Source organism: Lissotriton helveticus, chromosome 12 (assembly GCF_964261635.1).
Source record: "Lissotriton helveticus chromosome 12, aLisHel1.1, whole genome shotgun sequence".
Lineage (NCBI taxonomy): Eukaryota > Metazoa > Chordata > Amphibia > Caudata > Salamandridae > Lissotriton > Lissotriton helveticus.
This window is the reverse complement of record NC_136073.1, coordinates 369,274,890-369,296,808: the sequence shown is the minus strand read 5'-3', so window position 1 is coordinate 369,296,808 and position 21,919 is coordinate 369,274,890. Positions and strand designations below refer to the sequence as shown.

At 44.4% G+C, this 21,919-nt stretch overlaps 1 long non-coding RNA gene across 1 annotated transcript in view; it reads right to left on the bottom strand.

Annotated features, from left to right (window-relative positions):
* The window catches only part of LOC144798818 (uncharacterized), a 230,055-nt gene extending 208,391 nt beyond the window's left edge, over positions 1–21,664 (bottom strand). Inside the window, exon 1 of the long non-coding RNA XR_013603659.1 lies at positions 21,441–21,664. This is a non-coding gene — a long non-coding RNA (uncharacterized LOC144798818). The remainder of the gene's footprint in view (positions 1–21,440) is intronic.
* Between the last annotated feature and the right edge of the window lie 255 nt (positions 21,665–21,919).

Genomic DNA, 21,919 nt, shown 5'->3' with positions numbered 1-21,919 from the left:
TTTTATGTATATTTTTCCCTTTTTTGTATTTTTTTGCCCTGGAGTGCTCCCGGTGCGCTTACCGGTGAGCGCACGGGTAAGCGCAGTGTTACGGGGCGTTCCCGGTGCGCGTACCGGTGAGCGCCCCGTTAGCGCTATTGCCGCGAACGAAAACAACATCGTGACGTATCGCGTAGCCGCGACGCCGTGCGTCATAAGACACGTATCGCGTAGCCGCGAGATGCGTCTTATGACGCACGCCGTAAGCGCACCCGGAAGCGCCCGAGCGCATACGAACGCGCAACGTAAGCTCCCCGACGCGCTTACGTCACGCGCCCCGGGACGCGCCCCCGGGCGCGTAGCGTAAGCGCGTCAAGCCATGTGACTTTAAAATAACACTTTTCATTGGTTCAGAAAATTTTTTTTTCCAAATATTGAGAAACCCACCCATTTCTCTCACTATTGCTTTGTACTTGGAGAGAGAAAGAGGTGTTCTGTGCATTATCTGCTTCTCAAAGTTTCCTGATCTACAACAATGGCTGCAAGGGAGTCATCCAGCAGTGATTCTGATGGTTTTTTGCGTGAGGACCCTCCTCACCACAAAACAAAGGACCACTTCATTTGGAAATTTTTTTACATCCCTGAAGGAAAAAAAAAGGTTAATGCTGCTAAGGTAACCTGCAAGATATGTGGCACTATTTTTTCCAGAGGCAATCCTAATAGGAAATATAGCTTTGGAAATGCCACTTTAATTAGGCATGTCCAGAGTATACACCCAAATAACTATGCCAGGGAGAGTGTCAGGGACCTGGCTTGGAATTTACCAAGAGATGGCGGCAGCAGCTCCACTGGTGGAGCAACACCTTCAGAAACACCACGTGGAAGAATGGTCCCTAACGTGCAGCCGGTCTTTGCAGGCATAAAATTTCTATGCGTGGACTGTGATGAACTGCTCTGTTATGGGGAGCAGAGCGTTGAACTCATTGCTATAAAGAGACAGGAACACCGCTGCCCTCCCCGTCCCTAATGTTCCACAATTTTTTGCTCCTGTTGAGCAGTTTTGGAATCCCTGTTTTTGATTTTCCCCTGAAAAAATCCCAAAAAAATATAAAATCGTTCTAAAAAAGTACAAAAAAATATAAAATAACAAAAAGAATAAAAAAAACAGTTCTTTTCAGAACTACCTCCAATTTATAAAAAAAATGCTACATTTTTAAAAACTGTCATTCTTTTTTCTCCATGGTACGCTCCCCGGTACGCTCCCCGGTGCGCGTACCGGGCGCTCCCCCCGCGAAAATCGAAATTTGTTTTTTTGGTTTTTTTTTTCCCGCGGGGCCCTTTTATGGCCCCCACATCAAACCTAGGGGGTCAGGGGGGGTCTACCCTGCCCCCTTTTGGTCATTTCCCCCTTTGTTTTTGCCACCTCTTGTGTCTCGATCCTACCGAGACACAAGATGGCGGCCGCTCCGGACTGTTTGGAATGTTAACAGACACCCGAGAGCCAATCAGCTTTCCGCTCGCGAACTCGCGTAGCGCGCTGGAGCACGCCCCGGTGCGCGTACCGGGGCGCGCATATAGATATATATATTTTTTTGAAACTAAATTACTCAAAATCCACTGGACCACATATCTTGAGACATAGCAAAGGCACATCGGGCTACCAGTCCCTACAATTTTGCCAAGTTTGGTGGGAATCCATTCAGCCATTCGGGCTAAAAGTGAGTCCAACCGCCCTATGAAAATTAACATGGGGAAAACACGTTTTGGGACCCCCCTTTTATCTCGGCCCCCGCTTCACGAATCCCCCCCAAACTTTCAGGGAAGGAGCAGAGCGGAGCGGGCCATCTAATTTGAGAAATTCGGCGCCAAAGTTATTCCCAATAGAATGTTGCGGATTTCCTATGGAAACTAGGTCCTAACTATAACTACCTACTGGCGACCGCCAGTAGGTAATATATATATCAATGAAAAACTCAGTGGTAAGCCTGAAAGTAGAGGCACAGGTAGTACATTAAGGAAATTGCAACCACTGAAGAGGCATGTAAATTATTGCAGCTGAAGTGGCAGAAACAAGATAAAAAAGCAAGTTCCAGGCAGCAAAACAAAATGCATTGCAGCTGGTGTTTAGAAAGTTATAGTACTGATAGGTAAGTGTGGCAGAAACTAGAAGCAGTCACGGAATGACAGCCGCTCGCGTTTGACAGCAAATCACAGCTGCAACTCCCAGTCAAACAAAAGGCAGGTTAGCAGAGCTATACTAAGACACAGTATAACGAAGGCATCTGGAAGCCAAAGGACAGATCGAGACCCGGCAGACGTAGGAATGAAAGGCTATAAACTACTATAAAATCTCCGTGACGCAACAGAGCTCAGGTGTACGCTGCCATCTTGCATGGTGCAGAAGCCCCAATACCCATCACTAATGTAATTTATCATGTCATGAGTGATATAATAAGTGAGATCAAAAGCAGTGCTTGACGGGGTCACAAGTTATAGTTAGCTCACCAAAGCATAACTGGAAAGTTTTCAGATTTTTTTGTTTTTAAATGTAAATTCATATTCATTTCAACACTTTGGTCCTTTAAGTGAATTTCAATTTTTTTATGTAATCCAGGATTGTATTACCATAGCTAACTAACATCACTTTAACCTTAAAATTTTCCAGTGAATTTCAGTTTTTTATATCATGTTAAAACTGTTTGGGCAATCATTAGCTAATGCCCCCTTTGGCAGTGACAGTATTGGGTTGGTCTCAGGTCATGGCCTCTGACCAAGCCCCACACCCAACTCAATACGTGAGGTCAACAGCCGTGCTCTGCATGGTTGCTGCTTGCATGCAAATCAGCCTCATCAAGTTTCTGCACTGTATTGCTTGAATTTTTCGTAAATCTCGGCTGGAGTACCTAATGTCCTGACTTGTAGAGAACACGTGTAATCTTGTTTTTGAAACTGCTGACTGGTCTCAGTGACTTCTGGGATTGAGGAACATCTGACATGTACATTCTGTACTCATCTTGTGAAATGAAAGTGTGGAAAGGTGCAGTTCCTTAGCCTGTTTTCTATAATGGGAGCATGCATTGGGACAAAGGAGGAAATCACATTATTTGAATGCAAAGGCTTTCTAACAAATACTCAGGTATTACATGTGACACAGAAAGGAATTAAGCAGACAGAAAAATATCCAGTTCAGAAAAGGTGAGTAAAATACTCCCATGACAGACAATACCCACCTCTTCAGTAAGAAACAACTCCTAGTTATTGCTCTGTAAATTCCCAACCATCCATATTACATATGAACTGAAGTGAAGAATGAAAGCAGTGCTAAATTAAGCTGCACATTACACTTGAAAATCAGTTACCACAAATCACACCATTTGCACCATCCATCCACATTAAGTAATCGGGTCAAGAATAGTCAAATGTATAATTTCATCTAACAATCTATATAAAAAGCATAAACAAATAGTGTTTTATAATTTGATCTATATACAATGTACAGTAAAATACGTAGCGTTTATGATGGTGGTCATATTATACATATATTGATAAACTGCAAATGCCATTTGATGCATTACAGACACAATGTTCTTTGCTGCTGTCAAAGTATTTTTAAGATTAGCATTTTCGATGGAAATAAATGTTGCTACCTTGAGAGAACAGTTTCTGAAAACAGGACGAGGGATCCTGAATAGCCCCCTGAGCCTCTTTTTCTTGCTTGTTCCTTATACGTGTAGGTGCAAGAGGGCATCCATGCATTTCATGGACATATGTAGTGCATCACTTAAATTGCTCGGGTCACTTGCTTTGTTTGACTTGCAAGCTGCTGCCATCTTGGAATGTCCCAAGAGGACTCATTAATACCACTGAAGAAGTTGTTTATGGAGCATATTCAGTAACTGCATTATGTGTTTGTCAAAAGCAGAAAAAACTCCCTGAACTAATACAGAAGGTAGCTCAAGAGCCTAGGAAGGACCATATGGAATTCATATTCCTCCAAAGGTAAGGAACCAATACAGGATGTAGTTTTTCATAGCTCAGCATTATATTCGGTTTTTTTGGAGATCATGTCTTCCATACCCCTGCAAGGAACTAGCATCAATACAGACACGTATGAGCATCATACAGAGATTTTTGCAGGGCAGGGGAGGCAGGTGAACTGACAGGGAGAGCTCATTCAACAAGGAAAGAATAGTCGTGCTCTTGGCAGGTGATAGCGCAACCTGCTTTGCTGAACTCCTGGCAGAATTCAGCATAAATCAAACAGTCCCAAAACTTCCAGGGAGGCCCTCTCCTTGATGGTTCTAGAAAGCTGAGCTGTATTCAGAGTGAAGCCACCTCAAATCAGATCCCACCACAGATCAAGAGGCCCAGCCATACTCAAAACAGAGCCACCACTCGCTGCTAAAAGCTTTCATGGGCAAGGGGACAAAAGAGATGAAAGCCATGACACTGTACAGCAGAGCATAACCACCAGGAATCAACTTCAGTAGCCAGTTCTCAGTGGTTTGTCTGTTCTGCAGATATATCTGGCTTCATGATGCACAGGAAAGATGAGAAGTCTCAGAATTTGCAGCATAATTTCAGCATGGTTGGAGCGCAAGGGACATCTGAAGCAGCTCAAATGTGAGGAGAGAGAGTATCACTCATTATGGTCATAGACAACAGCTGACCTCTTTCTTTTCCCCACATTCTTCTGTTCTGAATATCCCCAATCTTAAGCTCCTGATAGGCAACTGATCTGATACGGCCCACCATTGTGCTATTTATAAGGGGATAAGAGTATTAGAAACCTAGGCTAAGTAGTCAGTGGGAATCATTGAGTGGCTATAAGTCTACTAGATCCTCCAGAGGATGGTGGTAAAGGTTTTGGAGTCTCTAATTGTTTTACAACATCACACCATCAGCTACAATCCCATCTCCCAGGCCGGAGAAAGGCACTAAACAGTTATTATCTCTTACAAATTCATTAAGTGAAAATATCATACTTAGAGGATGTTAACACAGACACGGATTCAAGCTTGACTACAACTTTGGACCTAGACAGTGCCACATGTACTGCCATTAAACATAACAGATACCACTTGATGAGAACAAGTGAAGTTTCAGAATACATGACTGAAAGAGAGCTCACAATCCAATGGGACAACTCCACTAATAACCTAGCTCTTTTTAACAGAAAGGATCCTATCAAGGCAGTGGGCGCTACAGACCCTTACAGGATTCTTAATCCACAGTCCGCTTCTCTGACTGTGATGCTCCTGACTAAGGACTTTAGAACACCCAAGAACTTACATTGGCCTTGCTAAGCAATCTACATTTAACTCAGGGAGAGGAAAGCCGAAGGGAGTATCTGGCTACCAATGGGGTTAACCTTATTTTTTTTTAATTCTTTTGAGATTTTCATCAATTATAACCTAACATAAACAATATGCGGGAGAAATCACATCATGCATATGTTACACAAGGAAGAGAGGTTCATGCAGAAGTATTTGATAATAGTACAATAAAAGAATCGCCACAGCACCATTATCATTCATGGTACCACATGTCCAATATTATGACGAGTCGAACAGGGTGAGAGAGATGGGAACAGTCCCGGCATTCCTGTCTCAGGGAGAAAAAAAAGAAAACTAAAGAAAGGAGGAAAAGCAGGACACAATGACATAACCAGATCATATCTGGCAATGTAAAAATTACTGTGCAGATCTGTACCCATTCTGCATAACCCCCCGGTAGTGTGGATATTCAGTCCCATTCCTCAGTCCCACTCAGTCCCCCCCCATTCTGCCTCCTCTGGGTGCAGCAACAAGTAAGAACAGAGTGGCTGCCAGATATTTTTGGGTCTAATACATAGATATATATCACTAGTAGTTTCACAACATATTAGGTCCTGTAAGCAGGACTTGGTTGTGGGGACCGTGGGAGCACACCAGTGTTTGGAAATTTTCTATACTCTTCCCATTGATTTCCTGTCCCAAATATGCCTTCATTATTTTCTGTTGGTAAGTGTTGCAGTACCAGTAGTTGGATGTGTAGTGTTGGACTTACTACAAAAGTGTAACAGGACTCGAGAAATCAACTCGCCCACTCGCTATGGAGAGTCAGATTTAATCAGGGAAAGCTATTTTTCTGGCCACCTGGGCTGTTCTGGCTAGCCGACAAAGAACAGGTTTTCTGTTCAGTCACAAAGTGACTGAGCAATAAAGATGCCTTTACATCTTTTTTTTATCTTGTCACATTTGCTCTGCATTCCAAGACAGAGGTCAAAATGAGGTTAAGATCTTCTTACAATTTGATGCTTAGTTAGTCCTGGAGTTTGGTGTTTACTTTTCTTTCCCTGGCTGCAAAGTTAGAGGATTTTGTCAAGTGAACGGTCTGTCAATCGTGCTCTACAAACAGTGTGAAATGAATGGTTGTAGGATGTCAGGTTTTGTTTTCTAAAACACATTTAAATAGATGGTAAATTAACTGTACAAACGTTTCTAAATATATTTCAGTAGTTATGAAAGCACATTTTTGTAACTGTGTAATGAAAAAAGATTTTAATAGGATGAAAATAAATCATAACACTTTACTTGTTGATGTGAAAATGATAAACATTTTTGCTGAAATCCAATTTCCACAAAATGTCTATATGCTATATAGTTTTATTTGCAAAACTGTGCCTGTTAGAGGGAATGTTTGCTGCTGTATCAATGGAAAATGTGCTGTTAGTAAATGACAGAGCACTTTCACATCACGCTTTAGTAATATAAATATTACAAGTGAGTGAAACGTGTAAATGTACTGAAAAGTGCAGTTTGTAAATCAGGCTAATCGAATCCAGAGCACGATTTAGGACCCTTGCTATCTGTCAGTGGCAAGTATCTCAGGGCATTAACCAGCTCATGAGGGGCAAGACTGAGTGCACAGTATCCAGGGCAAACAGCTCCCCTCATTGGAGCAGGTGACCCACAGTCCCTGATTTTGGGAAAGATTCCTAAGATACTTGTTGCACTCTTCATCATGAATGCTACTAAAGAACTGTGTTGCCCTACATCAACAAATTGATGAACTCCTGCACCAAAGAGGGAGATACACTGTGTTACAGTATGACAACTGTTAGACCTGGCATCATTGGAGCCGATACTCGACATTGGTGACTCCCGAATCCATCGACACCGCACCACCGTAAGGAACCGACACCTCGCCGCCACTGTGGCATCACCTCCCCAACACAGTAAGAATTCGACGTCTCACCTCCCCTGCACTGCAGTAAGGAACTGTAGCTTCACCTCCCCTGGGGCCGCAAGGAACCGTCGTAGCCCATCGCCATCGAAGCATCACCTCTACGACGCTTTATACCGTCTTTGCTTTCATCATTTCCAAGGTACTGTTCTTTGGGGGTCTGCTTGACTCCGTGCCTGATGCCACGCACCTCGTAGTTGGTGCCGTACTTTGGGATTTACATCTGTCATGATGTCATAATAACTCCAGGTAGAGTTATTTTTTGCTAAAAACTTTATTTGAGTGGATAACCTATTTTTAAGGATATCATGATAACTGTACTGTGGATTTTTGTTGTTTGATCTTGTTTTGGGTTTAGATAAAGATTACTTATTTTTCTAAACTGGTGTGGTGTCCATTTGTAGTGTTTTCACTGTATTACTGTATGTGTTCATAAATGTTTTACACACTGCCTCTGAGATAAGCCTGTCTGCTTGTGCCAAGCTACCAAGGAGGTGAGCAGCGGTTATTTTAGAAGTGTATCCCTTTACCCTGATCAGGAAGAAGGGTCCCTACTTGGACAAAGGTGCAAACCATCGCCAACTAGAGACCCCCATTTCGAACAACAACAAAACCAACAAAAACATGTAAAGGGTATGCACCACTGCATACAAAGTATTGCAGGCACTTTACCACTTAGGAAATGATTTAGGATTTAGTTGTGTAAGAATGAATGTGACGAGTAAGGAGTAGCTATAAGTGTTAGTGCACATGCTTGGTTTTTGTTTGAACATGTGTCAACATTAAAATGTGTGTGAGTGCGGGTGTGTGAGAACAAGTATGCATGTGTGTTGTGTGTTCTTGGGCAGATTGCTTAGTGGTAATTATTATTGAAGAAAGAAATCTGCTGAACATCTGACAAGAATAGAGAAGGCTGTGAATGGCTGGAGAATACAGCTGGAGAATTGTATGGAACCTTATTTGAATGTGCCATCCTGAAGGTGGCTTTGTGTGATATGTGTATCACAATGTCCCAAAAAATATGTATGTGCATTACAGCAGAACAATAAAAAGGTGTGCCCGCCATACTGTATGGTCTTAATCTTCACCACACAACATACCCCTATCAAGCAAATTTACTCTCTTGAAAAAGACAAGGGGAAAGATATAGGTTACATCATTTTAGCAAGTTCTTAATAGCGATTTTTACCGAATCGCAATTAAGAAAACGCAAACTGTTATGTAGCAAAAAATTTGCAAATAATTTGTGATTCCCTAAAACTCGCAATCCTCAAGACCGAATCGCAAATACCGATTCTGTATTTGCAAAATTGCAATTTGAAAAAAACGCAAATTAGAAAAATCTGCGATTCAGGTGCTTCCTGATGAAATCACATACAGGAAGTGGCCACACCCATGCTGTTTCTGAGTGCCTGGGGCTGTGGGAGAGGCGGAGAGGAGGAGCACACACCCAGGAGCTGCACAGGAGTGTTCAGGCAGACACCAACTTACAGGATGGACACACAGGAGAAGGGAAAGGAGCCTGCAGAAAAGAAAAGGAAGCACAAGTTTAGTGAAAAGGAGTTGGAGGTTCTGATTGAGGAAGTGGTGAAGACACATGACCAACTATTTGGCAAAAAATCCCTGCATGTACCGGAATCGCAGAAGAGAAAGATCTGGCTCGAGATACAAGCCAGGATCAATGACATTGGGGTCACACAGCGCTCCATCGACGACCTGAAGAAGCGCTGGTAAGACTTGCACTCCAGGGCGAAGGAGAGGGTAGCAGGCAGGCTGAAGCAAGCCAAAAAGACAGGTGGCGGACCATCCACACAGCCTGCAACAACACTCCTGGATGACTTGGTGGAGTCCACCCTCCAGCCTGAGACCCTAAGTGGCATAGGAGACATGGCCAGCTCAGCCCGAGACAACACCAGAGAGGGTAAGATGCATGCTCAGCCTGTCCTGAACCCTCAGCCTCCCCAATCCCCCATGAGCAAGTTAGAATTCCACTCCAGTCCACATTTTGGTAACAACCAGCAATGCATCATGGGAGATGTAGTCCCAAAACCCATATAGCATAGCAGTGACATTTGTGAGCACAATCGCAGGGGCCTCACACCAGTCAATAACCAAGCGGAGAACTGTTAGTGTGAATAGCAAATCATGTAAATTTAATGTAACACAAATGCTGCAAGGAAAGTCAGTAAATGGACATCTTGTATCCACAGGGGAATCTGTGCCACAGGCAGAAGAGAGGGAGACACATGAGGCACCTGCGCCACAACATATTGGGGAGGAAGAGTCTCAGACAGCGACAGATATCACACCTACACCACCACCAAGACCTAGCAGGTACACTGTGGAAACACTACAGGAGATGGAGGGGGGAGTGGAGGAGACCCCGGACGCTCCACAGACCATGCCCGAAGACCCAGCACAGTCTCCCAACCTACAGTCACCCATGCAGCGTAGCCACATCAGTGGTCTCCAACGCAGACCAAGGGCACAAAGTCTGTCTGAGCAGGGTGGGGAATCCGGTGTCTTTGCCGTTTTGAGGGCACCATGGTGATGGTGCAGCGCCTGCAAATGAAAACAATGAGATTATTGCAACGGCTGCTGGTGTCTCTGAACAAGAACATGAGGGACATTAAGAAGGGCATCAATGAGCTGAACACCACTGTTGCTAAGGGTCATAGGGCCAATGCAGAGTGCATGAGGGACATGACTGTGGCAGTACAGCAATTATGCAGCAAATTGCAAAGTGAACATGGCGCAAGGCGCCATGAAAAACAGCGCATGGATGGATACACAAAGGCGGTCAACTGCCTATGTAATGCTACAGCTGTCTTGAGCAGACGCACAGTTGCCATGCAAATGGAAATGGCCCACTGCAGCCAGGATGTTGCTAGGTTGTTGGTGCAGGTCACCAGTGCTGTTGAACTGCTCCAGACAGCCAACATAGCTGCCACAGGGTCTGGGGATGGTGGAGACAGTGAGGTGGTCACCAGCCGCAGCAGCATTACTCCACCTGTTGTTGAGCCCAGACGGCGTGGTGCAAGTCAAGGGCCATCAGCAGAATAGTCGTCGAGGGAGGGAAGTGTGCAGACAGAGCGAAGCACTCCTGGGCGTGGCCGCAGGAAATAAGTCCATGCTGTGGCTGACATTTGCTGATGGGTGAGGTAACCCATGTGACCCAGTGAAAGTGGTAGACAATGTGCATGCAGTGCGGACATGCCATGATGGGCAACTCAAGGCACACAGAGAGAACAGTATTGTGAGGCGGTGTGCATACATATTGCCTGATGTAAGGACAATAAAACACCATTATACAAACATCAGTATTGGCTTTGTGTTATTAATTACTTAGAAATAGTTGCGTCTGATCTCAGCACATCTGTGTCTCCCATCTGCGGCTCCTACAACACCGGCTGCTCTGTGATGTGGCCGAGGCAATTCCTCATCCTCTGAGTCCGAATCTGTGATTTCCACTGGTGTTCCCTTCTTAGTGGACAGGTTGTGTAGCATGGCACAGGTAGCAATGATTTTGCAGCATATCTCGGGCGGTACTGCCGTGCACCTTCACTTTTGTGGAGGCAGCGGAACCTGCTCTACAGGAGTCCAAATGTCCGCTCCACCACATTCAGCGTAGACTTATGGGCAGCATTGTATCTCTTCTCACTTGGGGTAGATGGGTTGAGAAATGTTGTGAGTATGAATGCACGCACTGCATACGTGCTGTCACCTTATTGGGAAAGGATGAAACAGTCAGTCATATATCTTTTATTCGGTTTCCATAATTTTTTCGGAACCATAATAAATACATTTACAACAAACAGTTTAAAAGAAGGGGTAATATAGCAGAAAAAGTTATACCACAATACATGATTGACATTATAAGAGGATACAGTTTAAAAATACTTTTTCAAAATCAGAATCGGGCGGGATCCTAAACGAACTAATGATGAAGTGCAAATGCATTTAAAGACGGATTTAGTCAAAATTGCACCAATGTTTTATGCATGCTTTAAGAAAACAGGCTACGGATTTGCCAACAAATTCAGAATCTAAGTATTGCAAAGCAAGAAAGGCTGGACGACACGATCTCAAGCCCATGGATGACAGTAATGGGATAATCCAACGCTTACGAGGCAACACATAAAATCTGCAAAATAAAGTAACATGGATTGTTGATTGTTCCGAAGTTTCGTCACATGGGCACTTGGTAATAGATTTTGACCAATCTTGTTTTTTCGGGAAGGAAACAATACGAAAGAACACATTAAAGCGAAACCTTGTCAGCAGGTATTTTTCGTATGCGTTCAAATGATATTTCAGGTAGGGTTGAAGGCCTGTTGTAGTTTGGACACTTCGAATCTGGATGTTGGTGGATTTAGTGATTTCCTGAGCTAGACGCAGTTCCCTTAAGTGTGATAAGCATAGCATTTTTAGATCTTTCCTTGAAATGCTTAACAGGGATGAAGGCTCAGTGAAATACAAAGACATATTTATATCTTTAAAAAAGTTGCTCACATAAGCCAACCAAGGGATTTTTCTCCAATTGACCAAGCCCAGACAGTCCACGATGAGTGAGCGGGTCAGATTGCACTGCTCCGTGATCCAAACTCGGTGCCATAAGAGGATGGGCTGGATTTTTATGTTATCCGTAATGTAGTCCATACCCAGCTCAATATGGCAACCGTAGGTTGGAGCACTTTTCGGGATAGCCAGGATATACCTAATAAAACTGTTCTCTACCAGCTGAAGAGCTTCAGCGGCAGCATAGCCCCACACCCCCGCGCCATACACGGCCATGCTGTGGCATTTGGCAAAATATATTTTCAGAAGTTCTTCGGGAGGGGGCTTACCAAGCTTTCTTGAGAAAGCTACCAAGGCAGTTGTTGCACGTAAGAACAGAAGTTTATAACTACACTTGGCCTCTTTCCAGGACATTTTATTTTCAAACAGGATACCTAAATAAGGGTACGTACTAGTGCACTCTAGCTTATCTTTGGTGATAAAAGTCGATTTCGGGTTCTTGACCCGCTTGCCGAGGTGCATTACGAAGGTCTTTTTAATGTTGACCATCAGGTCCAAGGATGACATAAACTTGCAGTAGTTATTAAGGAGGAGCTGCAGCTGTATTGGGGTTCTTGCCATGATCACTGAATCGTCCGCATACAATAGTGCGGGTATAGGGCAATGGTCAATTGTGGGTAAATCCTGGCTCCTTTCCAACATGGCCGACTCAAGGCAATTGGTGTATAAGTTAAAAAGAAAGGGAGCCAGGACACAACCCTGTCTAACTCCCCTGGTGACGGCAAATGATGGAGTGAGTTCGCCAGACACCCCGTATCTTACTCTCGCCGAGGCGTCAGAGTAAAGCTCCCGCAGGAAGGTGACCAACGGAGGGTCAACGCCCAATTCAGCGAGAATCAACCACAGTTTTGAGTGAGACACGCAGTCAAACGCTGCGGACAAATCTACATTAACTAGATGTAGATTACCATTCTTTGCCCCAACGTATTTTCCAATAAGAAGGGAGAGATTAAGCGCCTGCTCTACGGTTCCCAGTCCCTCCCTGAACCCATATTGCAAGTCAGTCATGATTTCGTTGGCAGAAGCCCAATCCTGCAGGCGCTCAAGGACCAGCCGGCCTGCAACTTTGCCTAGGTAATCAAGGAGGGATATGGGCCTGTAGCATGCAGGGTTGTTACGATCTCCCTTTTTGAAAATGGGGAGCAGAATAGATGTAGACCCTGAGTCAATTAACCCCAAGGACATGGCAGTATCAAGAACGCGGGTCAAAACTGGGGACCATAGCTCCTGGTTGTGCGTAAAGAGATCTAAAGGTACCCCGTCAGGGCCAGGCGCCTTGCCAGATTTAGAGGCTGACAGAGCGGTAATAACGTCATTATGCTCAAAAGTTAGCTGGATGGGGTAAATATTAGAGTTATGGGGGACGCCCTCCCCAGCTTTCCCGCTAACGTTCTCATTCAGATTATCTGCTGTAAAGATTTTTGTGAAATGGTCAACCCAGCTCTCTGCAGTCACTGCCACCTCTAACCTGGGAGTAGAACTTGAGTCTGAAAGAAAGGGGGATTTGACTACTCTCCAGAAAGCTGAGCAGTCTTTAGAGCGACAACTCTCGTGGAGCTCTTCCCAGAGGTTCTTTTTGATCTCCCGTCTACAGTTCTTGATGGCCGGATTGTAATCTTTCCTTAGTTTTCTTACTACAAGTGGATTTCTTATAGGATTGCGAAGAGCCTCCTTTAGGGATGAGAGCGCCTTTCGACATTGGGGATTAAACCAACTTATCACTTGGGATTTATTTGAGTTTTGCTTACGGAATAATTCTTCTCTAATTATTTTAGTAATTTCGGCAAAACTGGTGAGAATCAGATCCTTCGATGATTCTGGGTCTAAACATGTTTGTAATAGGGGGAGTGCTCTTTTTATTATACTGGCAGACAGGGCGTTCGGATCTACTTTCGACCATTTAACTGAATAGCCGTTCAACTTGGCTATGGTCAGAGCTTGCTGGTCAAGCAAACTAGGAAACCTAGGTTGTTGACAAGTACTCTGGCCTGTAACAGTGAGACTGATCGGATAATGGTCGCTACTAACATCCACTCCCGTTGCAAAATTAGACAATTGTGCTCTTGAGTTATGGGTACACAATATGACACACGATAAGCCTCTCCCATGGAAAGTAGGAGAAAAAGCTATTGCGGGAACTACCAGGTCGTTTGCAAACCCCAGATCTAAGGAAAAAAGATGTTCGTTCAAACAATACCCAGGGCTGGAATGGGAGAAATGCGTTAGAGGACACCCACATTCGTCAATAATGCCACATTTTACATTTTCATAATTTGCACACAAAGAGGTATTAAAATCACCGCCCCAAATCACGTTAAAAGAAGATACAGGGTATCTAGCCCGGTGATCCTTTAAAATCGCTGATATTTCAATAAAAACAATTACAGAATCAGGTAGAGGCAAATTGTTGTAGAAGTTGACCAATAGATACGGGACCCATTATACACCGTAATTCTAATAATTTGGTAGTTCTCGGCTACTTTCAATTTATTTCATTTAGAGGGAGGTAATTCGATAGGTAGATAGTTAGCCCTCCTTTCGGTCTACCTGAAGGGGAAGGACGGGCACTTGAGTGAAACTTCTTGTAACCCTGTAAGTGAATAGGAGAGATCGACCAAGTCTCCTGAAGGCATACCATGTTGTGTTTACGAATTAATTCGAGCCAGGAGCGTTGGTCGATCTTTGCACGTAACCCTGCTACGTTCCAGTACATCACATTCATAATTAAAAAACTTGGTGGTTCAGTGGTGGGGGAAGGGGAAGGAGCTCGAAAGGCTTCAATTGCTGGGGAACAGTCATGGAAGGAGGGGTTGTGTGAGGGGTTAAGAGAACTGGCCGCCAGAATGCCTGGGTCCTGAGTCTGTAATTTAGGGCTACACACTAAAGGGGGATTATAAAATAGAACATCCAGGATAGGAACATCCCATAAAGGTGCATCTGCAACGTCAGGACCTGAACTAGATACAGGTGGAGGGACCTTTTGGGTCTTATTGGACTTGACATTAAGTCAGTCTACCCCCTCTAAACTCGAGAGAGCCATAAAGCGGTTGGTAGTAGCTATGTTAAAGGAGGGGCCCGTGTTATTCTTGGGATTCATTTCGACCAAAGGTCTTGGGTAAAAATAACGTAGACCTCTTGTTGATATACCTTCCTCATAGCTATCACTATACCAGTCTCTAATAAAGCTTGTGGCCCTGTAATCTTTAAAGTTGATTATTACGCAGTCCCCTTGTACAACTTTAGGTCTTTGGCCCAACCATGGTAACCTCCTAACATGTAGTATTTTACCATCGATACTTGCGGGTAATGGCCTGTTGGTACTTAGCCAGTGCGTGACCTTATTCTTCAGGATCTGGTAGTTTTCGAATTGACCCTGCTTCAACTCAGGAACCCCGGTTAATACTATTACATAGGGTTCTGCTTCCGGCGGTAGGTTTACCTGTTGCACGTGCCCTCGATAGTTTTTAACCGCCGTTCGCCTCCCCCCCAAATTATCATACACCTGAGCACTTTTATTAGGCTGCTCTGGTTCCCGGGGTTTTCTTGGTTTGGGGATAGGGGGAGCTTGCTTTAAGGGTTGACTAGTAGTAGGACCTTTGTCCATTGGATGAGGCAGTCCCGTAGACGGAGGGTCACAAAGGTTCGGTTTATCTCCCAGGTCTGAGGTGTTCAGGGGGAACCTATTTTTAGAAAGTTCTCTGACTAAATTCATGTTGGAAATACCTGTGGCTTGGACGGAATTTAATTGGTGTGCTTTGCGCTTGACCCTCTCTACGAGGGGCAACAGTAAAGATTTCTTCAAGTGCTCAATGTTTTTTATGAGAGCGTCTGGCAATAACGTGTGCGGGGAATTTAGTTCCATCTTACTTTGGGGGGCATTGTTGAGAGTTTGGGAGGGTAATGATGGTTTAGAATTTTTTGCTCTGGGACCTTTTTGTTTATTGTGTCTCGTTCTACGACTGAAACGGCCCTGGTGATGTAATTATCCAGAGTACCTTTAAAAGAGGTGGATGTACCCCCCGCCAATGATTTCCCACCCAGGCTGGATTTCATGGCCATATTGAATACAGCAATGTTGTGGCACGGTGATGAACTTAATTGTTCACAACAAGTCTTACTACTGAGTCCAAGGTAAAATAATAGACAACAGAATAGAAACGTAAAGGGGGTGGCCCAGCCCAGCTCTGGACGGCCACAGACGGACCGCCCTCTGCCCGGGCTTAGCCCGGCGCACGCCCGCGCGCGTCAGTCGACGTGTCTAAATAGGGGAGGCGAAACGGGAAGAGGACCCAGGTGCCGCCTGTGACTCTGCCGCTGAGCAACCTGGTCCTCGCAGTCCCGCTGTTCCGCTGTCTGGTCCGTTGTTTGCCCCAAGTCGGCGTTTCCTCCTGGTGTGGCTAGCGACCCGTTGTAGCAGGAACCAAAGTCCCTAGCCTCGAGCGGCACATCAATCACAGGCAACTACACATACATCCAAGGTATACATCAGAGTGTGTCACATGCATTTACCTAGCAAGTATCCTTCTCCAAATTCAGCAATCGTCCTACCCCTCTCCGCCGGGATCGGCGGAGAGGGGTAGGACGATTGCCGAGGACACAGGAGACCCGAGCCTTATACACAGAGGCCTCATCCCTGATGTACGACCCGCCGGGCATTGATGTTGCATATAAATCTTGACTATTAGGCAAGTAACAGTGCAACAGAGGTACAACATTCCCGCAACTAGTAATGAGTGTATAATTCTGATATAGGCAATATTGTTTGTAGACTATACCACATAGGTCCTGATGAATCGCGTGTCAATGTACCATAGCGAGAAACATGTTGACCGATTTTTTAACACTTCCTAGTCTAGTCTAGAGCCAGGAAACATTAAATTCCATCTAGCCCAGACTAGCTTCACTTTTAATTGAAGCAAGGGACCGCCCGAATAAAGTAGTCTCAGGTACCCTTTGCTCCATTTTAATTCACATTCCTGTCTACAACCCCTTGGCCCCACACCCGCACTTCACCCATAGGCAGTTGGACTAAAAGATCTCCGCTAAAGAGCCCCTCTTTGAGGTGTGCCCGTCGGGGATTGCACCGCCTACTCGACGAGGAGCACTGCCTATGATGAAGCATGACACCTGCAAAGGTGTGTATGGCAACTATATCCAACACAATGGATACCCAGTGGTAGGCTTGCACACGCTAACCACCACGCTCCCTCTTCCTTGTGACCAGCACACTACCCCTTTCCAGGAACAGCCTTGTCCACCTTCTTTGATAAACACTTGCATACAAATCTAACCATGCCTTATGTGCAGACTACCTCACATTGTATTCCAGAACACTCCAACCTGCATATTATGATTCGGCAACCAGGGCATTCTAGGCTTAGCCAAACTAGCTTCCAGGGGCGGCCAGCATGGCTCGCGGGTTGGGGGTGCGGGTGGTGGTTTGGGGGGGGGGAGATTGCTGTGGGTGCCGCTCATGGGGAGCGGGGTTTAGAAATTAGAAAAAAACGTACCTTGAGGCCGGGTCCCGCATTTTCTGTGCTCCTGCTCTCCTGAGTTCGCTTCCAGGAACAGGAAGCAAGCTGCCAGGCTCCCTTCCCCAAGCGAATCACAATGCTGCAATGTGATTGGTCTGAGCGCCGTGACATGGTGCTCAGCCATGGTCTGTAGGGCTGGGCATGTTCTCCATGCAGGCTGTAATGCAGCCTCCATGGAGAACAGGGTAGTGCGTATGACTGCTTTGGGCAACCCGAGAGGGCTGACCAAACAGTCATTGCGCTCTTGCGTGGGCATACCACTCCTCCCCTGCTCCTTGAGCAGAGCAGCCCGCCCACCGTCCCGCCCGCAAAGGAAACACAACATGATAATAACTGAAAGTTATTATCATGTTATGTTTCCTCTTCTCGCGCTGCTTGAAAGCACTGGGGCAGTGCTGCTCCACCATAAAGACATCTAGTTTGTGGCCCCCTTTCCCTCCTAGGATCTCTCTAATGGAACTCATATCCATAAATTATATTTGCGGATCCCCCAAACCAGTAGTTTCAAACTTCTCTCAAGATTTGCCTCCTGCTACTAGAAGACAAATAGTGAATATCTCTCCCATGCCCTTGAAATGTTGTTAATATGAATATTTCTGCTTGGGTTTCTTTCGGTTTTAGACTTCTTTTAAAATGTCTGTCTGCCTTGATTACTGTCCAAAAAAATAAGCATGCGATCCAAAATACCAATTCTAAATTAGGTATACACAAGTAATTCCTTTCCCCTACTATGCCATATACTGCGCATCCACAAAAGTAGGCGTGTATTCATGCATGTGTGTAGACACACACACTCAAAACAAACTCATCGGCCTATTAGTTTTCATTATTATGAATATTAAAGGAACTGTTGCATCACCATAACTGAGTTTGTGTCTGATGTGCAATCCCGAAATTTAACTCTGTGCAAGGTTCTTTAAAATTCCCAGCCTCTTCAAAGGTTTGTTCTTAGTCGAAGGGTCAAACTCAGGGGAGTTAATATTTGCACCTGAACAATATTGATTCCTGTACAATTTAAGAGCTGGTGCCAGTATACTTGGGGCAGCCTAAGACCGTGCCTGAGCATTATATAAACAAACGTGCACATGCATGCTGGCACACATTAATGCAACTATGCACACACATGCACGCGAGCGCACACTGTTTATTGTAATTGCATTTATATAGCGCTGACTACCCATGATGAGGTGTTGAAACACTTTTTTAGGGAGTAGCACGCTACTCCGGAACCCAAAAGGACTAGTCGTGAATTAGTATAGTGGAATATGACATTAATTGGAGCAGTGGATATGTTAGTCTGTTATTTGCATACTAGGATGGTGGAGGGATAGAAGAGGGAAGGGTTTGCATTTATATAGTGCTTGATACCCCTGATGAGGTATTGATGCGCTTTTCATAGCTTTTGGAAATCACTTCATTCCGGTGAAATAATTGCCGTAATCTATGTGAGTGATGCTAATCCCATGCAATCTAGTTTTTTACTCTCCTAGAGAAAGTGAAAAAAAGAAAATACCTTCATGGACTTGTACTTCAAAGTGCTTTTACTGTGTCTGACAGCACTTGTCAAAGCATAAGATCCGTGAGCCATTCCTTGTGACATCCCTTGATAATCTTCAATCTCTCAAGTGTGATGACAACACCTCACTATTGATGAAGCCTGCCAGGCACAAGATGGTTGTCATCTCCTGCTTCAAATTCTACTCCTTACTTTTAGTAGAACAAACTCCCTGATCTCCGGATTGGCTGATGTGACACAATGACCACTCGTTCAGATTTTATTTTAATATCGCAAATAATTCTGAATAATTATAAAATGGATCTGCATCTTCTGAAAAATCTGACAGCTTCTGACATACATCTTTAAAAGTGGTGTTAAAAGGTTTACAAGACTAGTCAACACAGTTACCTGTGGCCTATTGTTTACATATCTTGAGTCATCTAAATCTTTGAGGCCATTCTGTGTACTACCAATTGGGCATGCACGTTCCAAAGCTAGGTCTTGTCTCCTACAAAGAAGAGTATGTGGCCTTGGATGCAGAATCACAACTAGTTTGTGGGAGAGGGTTTGACTGATTTGCATAACGTTGGTCCCCAGAAAGTTAGCAGTACTAAAAAGGGGAAAAAACGACGAAAAGGTTTTTCACATGTATTCTCAGCAGTGTAGAAAGATTACCATCACATATTTAGTTCTCTGGCATGTTGACAAGACCAACAAAGTAGATTCTTTTTCAGGTAAACATCCAGTAATTGTTGCCAATGTTGCTGCTTTTCATGAGACGTTTGTCTTTCCTTCGATTCCTTAGCTGCCAGCATAATTCTCTGATGGGAATTAGCAGTTCGCCAAAGCATTTCTCCAGTGTCCAACTGTTTGAGTTTGCAGAGAGTAAATAGATATTAAAGGTCCAAAACTAGTCTTACTACTTAACATCCACTCAATTATACAATCTCTGAACCACCTCTTAAAGTTCTTTCATTGCCCCATGAGCCTCATCAAATCTATAAACAAGCATTGGTACTGAAACTAGGTCTAGCGTTTAACTCAGCGTGCCTCGAAGCTCACTACCATGCAATTACTCATCGGTACATGTGCTCAGCGAGTCATACTTGCACTCATGCATCGGTTCATCTAGCCATTGACTCATTCTTGCATTTATCCATCGCCTCCCCACGATACAAAACTTGCAGATGTCTAATTAAATGATGAGGCACATTCAAGTAGATGCCATAGTTATAAGCGTTACTGCTTGAGTTAAAAGCAAGAAAAGTCCTGGTTACTTATATCTTTAGGGACAAAATAGCTCTAAATCGACTTGCGAAATTACTCTTGGCACTTTCAGTTTGTCCTGATTTGGTCCTAAAACAAAATTATCAATAGGGTCCCTGACAGACGTAAAATTATGACACCCATTGACAATACCCGACTACCACAGTTACAAGGATAGTAGCATAGTGATGCAGGCAAAAATGCACAGGTTAAGAGGCAGTCATAAAGAACTTACATACACCAAGAAGGAATTATATACTTTTATAGTGTGAGAAACAGTAACAGAATGATAAGCATAGTCGTAAACAATATGCACAGTTGTATAAAATGTCAATGTGTATGCCAGCTTGTGTGTAGAATGTTGAGTGGAAGGTATTATGCAGCGGATCCATGGCCTGTCACACTAAATGCATTACAATTAATCACTTCCACTTATTCGCAGTGCCTACTACTTTCACTTACATTCCCACTCAAACTCGAAGGTGTTGGGCACTTCAGATAATGTTTACTAAATCCGTGAAATGTTTCATTCCTACACTAGTTTAGAAAGTCCGCTTTTATCTTAGATTGTCGAGTTTCCATCACTCAGTAAAGTATGAAAAATATTGCACTATAATAGGTTCACCTCTATTATTAGATTCAACCCCTTTAACCAAAGTAGCATGCTGCGCCACACAAAAGTGATAGATGTGAAATTCACAGGAAGGAACACACACCTCATACACTCAGCTTAGCAGCTACACACAGCTCATACACTCCGCAACTACACACAGCATAGCAGCTCGCCGGATGCTTCTCTATTATAGAGAGAAGGCGATTGGGAGGAGAAAATGGCGTATGCACGACTAAAGCTGGGAAAAAGCGCATTTGTGCACTTGCTTTTTGGCCAGATTCGTCACTACACAAAAAAACGCAAGTGGTGCAAATGGATGTTTCATGTTTCCTTTGCACTGGTGTAAAGTGAGCACAAGACAGTCCTCGATAAACTCAAAAAGAACCCTCCCGTCGGTTAAATGCCAACCTTCCGTGTCATAGTGGCATCATTCATAGTTTGTTGGGGTGAATGAAATCATAATCAGTGTAGGAACTAAGGATCACTTATATCCTCGTTCCCATCTTTACACTCTAGCTCCTTACCTCCCACCGATTGACACTTGCTTGAATGTGTCATATAAATCTTTTCTAATAATTTAGTGTCATTTGTCAGAGCTGTGGTGAATGGGCGGGAAGACTCCTATTATGTAAATGTCGATGTAAGTGCAGGTCTAGAGCCCAGGACACGTGTTGAATGGTGAAAGCTGCAGTCAATATTTAGTTAAAAATGAAATGTAAACGGAAGTGTTCCTGACACTGATTACCTCAAGGGGCTGCACTGCCCCTGCTGCAGTCCGTTGTGGTTGCATGCCGCTGTCTCACAGCTCTCAGTCAGATCAGTCATCTGATCTGAGCACCTTGAAGAACTCCTCAGGCCTGGTGGTGGTGCTGGGTACTTAGATAGGGTCTTGCAGGGCGCACGGGCTGATCGTAAGACTTCTCGCGCGCCATTGAAACGACCATTTTCCGGGGTCGTACTGGCGCCATCGAGTCTGGGCAAGAGTCAAATGCTCATGCGTGGCGCACGCGACGCGCCAAGCGCACACTCAACAGGAGCCCGGGAAAAATAGTGTAACTTGCAACAAACTGGGACCAGAAAAGACGGTTTCCATGCCGACCACACTCGCCTCTTCCTTAAATTGGGCCCGGTTTACAAAACTGGAAGGCGCACACATTATAGTCAGATTAGCGCCAGCAGCGTAGCACCTCAACGTACAGGAGCTATACATTTCGTGACAATTTT